Genomic DNA, 8,310 nt, shown 5'->3' on the forward strand with positions numbered 1-8,310 from the left:
CTTCAGAAAAGGCAACTAACAGGGAGAAAAGCATGAACAAATGTAACCTGGCTTTCAGCACAGTGAGAATAAACTGAAGAATTACAGAAGGCTCCAGTGATGTGTCAACTGGAACATCCAGATTTGAACAGATGAAGTATGAGTGCTGTCATTAGGAAAGCAAGTCAGAGTGCCAAAGGGAACCACCAAATGAGAAATGAGGCACTTAGAGAAGACGCAACAAAAAAAGTCATCCTGAGGAAACCCAGAGGAACCATATCCACCCATGCCAAGCAGCTACTTACACTGAAAATTAACACACAAAACACGAAGTATTTGATATTTATAGTTTAAACCTTTTGGAAAGGACTTCAAAACCTAAGGTTAAAACAATTATTACTAACTATAGCTTTCCTCTACTCAAGTGGAAGCAAAGGCTCGAACCACTTAAGGAAGGTTATAATCCTTTCATTACCTAACCACAGTATGATTGCTTGTGACATAGAAAAATAAAAGCCAAAAGTGTTAAACAGACACTAGTTGAGAGGCTAGGATGAGACATTCAGGAGTCACGGGTTTTGTCTTGCCACACGGTGCTTCGTTTCGTTCACCATGTAACTTCCAGCTTCCAGAACTGCTGGGAATTCCACAGATGAAAACAAGACCCAACTACACCACCTACTCAACAGGACAACTGTTTCTCAGCTACCTGCCAGGTAGAGGGACACGAGAATGCCTGGAGCCTGCCAAAAGCACGGTGATACAAGTAGGCTATGCCACCCCTAACACGATACCTCACTCTTCTGTGGCCTATTTATCCTGCCCACTCATCATCCCACCCCCATCATTTTATGTCACTATGTTTTGCTGTGTCATGGCAGCACGAGCAGTGGGAAACTAATGAAGCTTAACTGACATTTTTGTCCTTGGATGCCAAAACTCACCACCTTCACAAGCGTAAGCCACATCAGCAACAGAAACCGTCAGCTCAATCTTTTTCTCCTGGCAGGAACAACATTATCAGCCTCCAACAGGTCTCCACATTTTGTAGTGACTCTATTCTTACCAAAAGGGGGAAGAAAAGCCCTACCTCTAACAGCAGATTTTGCTTCTCCAAATCACAGACAATAACAAAAAAAGAAAGATTTGATAAAACCTTTACAAACCACCACCTCTGGAGATCTTTGGTGTGAAGACACAGGACATCCAGTATGACCATTATGCTTTAATCAAACACACATAGTTTTGTGTGAAGTTTAACTAACTAAGATCACATTAAGTTTATCCCATTAGATCTTTTCTGCAGTTACGAAAGCCAGAGGAACCCGAGTAACACCAATTTCTTCTCGAGCTGGCAGGTTTCTGAAGAACACCATGGTATTTCAATTACACTTGCAACTCGGTGCATCCTACTGGTGGTCTCTAACCATCACACAGCAACACACACTGAAAGCAACATACAGCAACACCACATTACGGAAGATCTAGCTTTTCTTTAAAGCAGAGTTTGTGTTCTTCTGTGCTTTATCCATTGCGAGGAGCACATATTGTAGATTAGAGTCCCACCTATAAATATTTTACCCAAAGATTTATCAGCCTACCTACAAAGCTGTTGGAGAACAAGGTTTCTAGTTTAGCAAAGAGCCCAATTTTACTTAGAATACAAATGTCTGCACTGGTATTTCAACAAGACAAAGTCATATCATGCACATACCTTGTTCTTCCACAGTAGGACCACAATCCAGCCCTGAAAGTTTAAACTTGATGAATAATCTTAATCGCTCATGCAATACAAAAGCAAAAGGACAGCACAACTGTATCTTCTCCAGTGGAGAACTAATTCTAAAAAAGCCATCTCTGCCTGCTAACAGAACAAATACTTTACGTTCTAAGTGCAGCTTTACCTTTCACTCTGAGGTGAAAGCCTCAGAGGCTATTCAAGACAAAATGCAACTGTGAGATTACATTTCAGTAAGGAGGATTACTGCAGCAATGACAACTCACTGCATACACAATCCAGAGATGCTTATGCTGCGTTATGGAATAGTGTAATGCAGATTCAAAGACAGATACTGTAGTTTAGGTGGTTACATTCCAGTTTTTTTTCAGTTGAATGTGGCTGCCACTTCATTATGCTACTGTCAGATCATACCATCAGAGAAGGAAATCCCCAAAGTACAAGATGTGGAAGGATAAGGGAATATTCTGGAGAATGACACACCCTAGATTTATACCCTTCCCAAGGCATTTGTTGTTGGTTGTTATAAGAAGCATCACAATAAACAGGCATCTGGTCTGATCAGGTTTGTATATTCTTACAAAAAAGGGGCATTTAACTGAGACTCAAAGCAACTGTTTAAGATACTACAAAACTACAGTAAACACCCATGCCATTTTTTAAAGTCCCTACATTCTACTACTATGACTAAGATGCTCCTCGTTGCAAAGATTGCTGACTCATCTCCAGCCACTGTGGAGTAACAGTGGGGACAGGCATGCGTAGATTGGAAAGCACAAAGGAGCTGGACAGTGGTCACCACTACACTGAGTGCTACCTAAGAAAGATGTTTAAAACATCAAGTACATACCTTGGGATTGGGATTTTTTTTTTTTTCACGTGAAAGACAAAGATTATCCTTATTCTAAGCTAAAAAGCAATGGGGAAGTTTACAAGTATTGAGAAGGGTATGTCTGATAACCATCTACTAGGGGTCAACACACAATCTGTACAAAGGGCACAGTTGATAAGAAACTTCCTAGGTAAACCTTCCCAATAAAGGATACAGAACTTAAGCAAGAGGTAGACCATACTAAAGGAGTAGTAGCCAGTATCTGCTAAAAGCTGCAAATGAGCATCTAGTGTGATGCAAGGATATGAATACAGCAGTAAGGAATCTTCCCACATGTGTTCACCACAGAAGATCATGCACCATAACCAGTAATCACAGAAGACTCAGTACAAGTGCTAGCATCGGAATGACCAAAGGAAGATCAGTAGTAAGTCACAAGAATTCAAATTAGAGTATTTCATTCTAAACTGTTGGGTATGTCTCATTTAGGACTTCAATAGCAACAGCAAACACAAAGTAGTTATGACACTATGTTAATTTTCATAGTGGGGGGAAAAAAGGGTTCTAGCAGACAGTCAAGAGGAACTACAGAACCATTAACCTAATGTTCACAAGGGGTTAAGTTAACAGGAGTTACATAAAAAACCCGGAATGAGTGGGTATATGCATAGAGACTATTATAGAGCATGGACTTCTGGAAAAGCAAGTAACACCTCACAAATCTACTGTGATGCTTTGAATGAGTCAAGCATATGGACAAGGAAGGATGGATTGATATAGTCTACCTGGATTTCCCAAAGGCATTTGACAAGGTCCCTCACCCAAGGTTCTTTAAGGAACACAACTGCCATGAGATAGGAAGGAAAGTCCTCACATGGATAAACACTTGGCTGAAAGACAGGAAACAGGGTATGAATATAAAACTCAAGTGTTCGGAACGGAGAAAGATCACCAGTGGAATCACACAGTGATCCGTGCTGAGAACATGCTAACATTTGTGATCCAGAAAAATGGGAGGAAATAGTAAGTACTAACTTGGTAGAAGCAGCAAAGGGCTAAGAACAAACACAAAAAGAGCTGAAGAAATAGGGGCAACTGTATTTTCTTCATTAAGTGATGAGTGTATCTGTGAAGACTGATGCCCATAAACTGTGTTTTCCCCACAACTGCAGGCCTACACCCAGCATCAGTGGGCACCATCCTATTCACTGCAATGACTAGCTCCAAATTTAAGCCAAGAGAAGGTAGGGCTCATCTTTTCATCCATCAGGAATTCTTCTGCTGAACTCGCCGTTACATTGCCCACATTAGGTTATTGTGTCCTCTCAAGAAATCCTGCATTTGGCAAGTGAGACTTAAGAGACAGTTAAACATGCCAGCAGCATGAGGGGGAGGCTTTCACTCTATCCCTATCAATTCTCAGCTTTCACAGCTCAACACTTCTTTGACCTCTCAACTGGCTAATTCAGGTCATCAACTCAGAAAACAACTACTCAGAAAACCAACAAATCAGCTTATAATTTAGAGAACTGAATGAGCATTATGAGTCAGACTAGAACCCAAGTTCTAGTCAGAGAAGTAGAAAACTAGCCAGGGAAGAGAGGACACCCCTCTTTCAACAGGGGCTTGTCAGATTAGCTCACCCCACTTTGCAGCACTGCACCATTTCCAAAAGCATAAAATAAACACAGCATTTACAGATTTGTCTTCGTGTGCACCCCAAGTAGAGTCAGTGTTAAAAGCAGAGTGCAACTACTGAGGTACTAAAAATTGATAACCCAATCTTAAACTCCCTACCCTAGAGCATGCCACATATACCAAAATGTGCAAGTTTTATACAAGCATGAAAGAACCCAACAGTTACATTCCCAGAAGTTAAGACAACCAACAAGCAGAGGGAAAAAAACCCAAGGAATATCCATCCTGCATGGTGGCTCAGACTATGCTTTTGTGGAGAAAGCAGATTACACTACTATTCATTGTATACAGCTGGCACAGCCAAGATACTGCCAACATCTGATTGCATGACTCTGCAATATACAGTTCTAGAAAGCATACTCCTATCTTTATGCATCTGAGAAATAGATGGGTTATGGCTTAATTATCCAAGCAACAGTGGTATTTTCTGAATAATCAATCTTATGGCCTATCCCAAGTCTTTCTTGCAACAAGAACATGATTTCTAAGCCATCACTATCACCTCTTTAAGCTGTGAACATGTGCATTTCTAAATAAAAGAGGGTTTCTCTGGTATCTGTAACAAAAGATGTAGTTTGAAAGCAAACAGGCAAATGTAAAGACTGAGCCTCATCGTGTATTTCTCAGCTTGACTGAGATCTGCTACCAACTAATCTGCTAATACACTCAAGTGTACTCAAATGTAATGGACACCTACTCAGCTTCTGGACTCCTTGCAGAGAACCACACCATCTAATTATAGAGGTTTGCCTCCTTTGGTTAATCTCAGTACCTCAGGAGATTCAAGAAGCCAGTTCTAGAAGGCCCTCTTCACACAACTCCTCATGATGAGAAGTCAATTTTTATGGCCCAGTATGTGAACAATTACCACTCAAAAACCCCAATTCCTCCTAATTCCAATCTTGATGTCTTTGCCGTATTTTGTCTACCTCTTAGATTCCTACATTTCTTAGGAATATGCTGAGATTTTTCTGCCTTCTAGCACTTTCATGTCTATCCAACTCAGAGACAAAGAGAGCAGTCATACCCCACCTTTGACAGACAGGTATAAGTACTAACCATTAACATGGGGGGCAAGGGAAAAAAAAACCAGGCACAAACCCCAACCTTGTTTGACATTAAGTCAAACAACAGAAAGACAGCTTGATATTTATTTGCTTGTAAGAGGCTGGTCCTCTGCAAACAGATATTAACATGCAACTGATTTGTGACTTATTGATTCTGAAGCTGTAAATTCAAGACCTGGTAATATGAGACAATTTTTCTGAAATGGGTTCAAATCTTGAATGGAGTCCACTGCTGCCTTCATAATAGACCTATTTCCCTGATAGATGATTTATAAAGATGTTAGAGTCTGCTGTTAGCCTCATGTGTCAGCCATCAGGAGAGCTGTCCAGTAGTTTGGGCTTTTTTTCCCTTCTTACCTGTACGTTGACCTATTATCTGCTCCTGGGGGAAAAAAGACCAACCCACACTCTTTTCACCTCACCTAAGCTACACTGTATGTAAGCCTTAAGTCATATACTTCAAGACCTGTAGTACAAAACTGCTGTTCAGAGTTTAAGTACCTGCTTACAGTCACAGCATGTTTCTCTCCCGCTTAAAAGACATTACCTAGCTTCCACAACGAAGAAATGGTTTCAATGTTCAGCAGCAATCTACAAGAATCCAAATGCATTCTCTTTTTATATATATAACTAATTCAAATTTAAAGGTAACTTCAAAAAATAGCGTTACCTACTCCAACTGTTTGGGGGAAAAAATACAGTTTATAGTTATATATTGGTCTATTAATAATAGTCTTTAAGGAACAGCAGTAAGTGAGATTTCTCACAAAGCTTCCTGTATTCTAAGTAAGCTTCCTGGCATTTTGTGATTTGTCATGACATGCTTAAGCAGATCTGTGAAGATAGTCAGTCACCCAAATCTCTTAATATCTCTAGAGATCAGGGCTTAAGTGCTACTTACACCACAGAAGTACCTAGAAAGTTGTCCCCTTAATCTGGGCCAATATACTGAGGACAGCATGGATACAGGATTAACGACCAACAATTCCCAAGTACAGCTTCCAAGACTTCACAAATTCTCTAAATGGGTCAGGTAAGTAACACCAAAGAAGCTACAGTCAGATGCCCACCATAAGCGCTGCTATAAATACTGTGAACCATACCAAAAAAACCAACCCACCACACAGCACCCTTCTGAAGTCTCACGAAGATGGGACAAAACTTCAATGCTGTCCTGCCATTAAACATGAAAAATGGTCATTCCACACTCAAGTTACACAAGAGATCTGTATTCCCACGTATCTATGGGCAGTACTTACCATCACACCATTTTATACAGGTCAATTAATGTTACTTTATGGTCATTTATCTCAAAGATCAAACTGAGAGCAAAATTAAGACTAACTTACTGCACCACACCGCTTCCCAACAATTTTGTCCTGAGAATTACTGAGCAGTCCCAGCTCTCTTGGCAGAACTGCAGTTATTTCATATAGGCAAGAACAAATTCTGCCAATGATTAATTGTTTTACTGAACAAGAATACAGAACTAGATGCTGCAACAGTACCTACACTACATATTCCAGGCCTTAGATATGAGATTCACGGGGATACATGTAGAACTGGGAGCAGAATTGGAGGGCGCACCTTAGATTTATTTACTCAGCTTGATTCCAACAAACTTTGCAAGTCTAAAAACCAGAGCACTGATGACGTTCAGTGCTCCTCCGAAATGATAAGAGCCTCATCATCATTCAGAAGCAGTATAGCATGAGAAATCTTTCACACTTTCATCTAGCCACCTTGTTTCACCAATATCCATGATGCTGGTAAAACACAAAGCCCATTGAGGAAAATGCTGCACTAAGGCAATTCCATCTCTACAACGGGGCAGAGCCTGACTACCTTCTAAAGACCCAATTTACCACTCACTTACTAAAACACCAGTTGGGCCTCAAAAGCTCCCAAAATCATGAGTCCTCCAGGATGTTGGCCAAGCAGCCAACCTGGGTTTCCACTCAAACCAAAGCCAACGCTTTCAGTTGCACTGACTCATCCATACCAGGTGGAGAACCCTTTCCTGTCTACCCACCAACCCAGGAATGCTACTGAAACTGGGACTGGGGATCACAGGGGGAAGAAATGCATCTTCTCACATCCTTCAGGGTGGGTAAGTAAGACACTGAAGAAAACCCAAATCCTCAGTAAGTCCACACTTACTGTGGACTATGGAACTGCATGTGTCCCTCCACCCAAGTCAATTATACTCCTAATATCTGGATTTTGGGAAGCATTTTCTTCTGTAACTCCTTACACTTATTGTTTGACTCCTCATGGAGTGGAATTCTCAGTTCTACTCCATTTCCCTACTGGAACCATCACAGAATGGAATCTTATTTAGGCTCTCCTCTTTTTGTTACAGTTTCTGGTTTCCTCCCCAAAACATGCATTGTTCAGGTGTTCTGCAATAGTGCTCTCAGGAGCTTTCTAAGCACAACTCCATAAAAATATGTCATTTGGCCAGAACTTGGCCAATTTTGTCTACGAAAATTACAAACAGCAAATACTTGGGAGTGTCTTCCCCCCTCTAGACGAAGCGTAACATACAAAGGTATTTATTTGACTTTAAATGAGTAAGCATAACGCCTTAAGGCAAAAGTAACAGTCCCAGAAGAGTAACACCACGGAGAGAATTAAAGGCCCTTTCTATTATATGCAAGGGGGGACATGGTTAATGAAGCAGTCGTTAGACAGACATTTTGGGAGCAAGAGACACCATCCAGAGGTGCCAGTTCCTCCACTCTGCCACTTTTTAGCCAGATATGATCAGGCAGAGTGCACAGAGTTACACGGGAAAAGGGATTTAAAGGCGAGGCTGGAAAAGTAAGATGAGCTGTAGTACTTTCTACCACATAATGAAAGCAAACGCATTTCCTTCAGGCAATGAAGTATCATGTACTCGATCCCTCCCGGGTGAGAGCTCGCTCTCTCTGGGTTTGCCAGGAGCAGCAGTACCTCCAACCGAAGGCAAAGGAAGAGAAAGAAAAGCGCTACCC

This window comes from Nestor notabilis, unplaced genomic scaffold, assembly GCF_000696875.1.
Source record: "Nestor notabilis isolate BGI_N333 unplaced genomic scaffold, ASM69687v1 scaffold30365, whole genome shotgun sequence".
Taxonomy (NCBI): Eukaryota; Metazoa; Chordata; class Aves; order Psittaciformes; family Psittacidae; genus Nestor; species Nestor notabilis.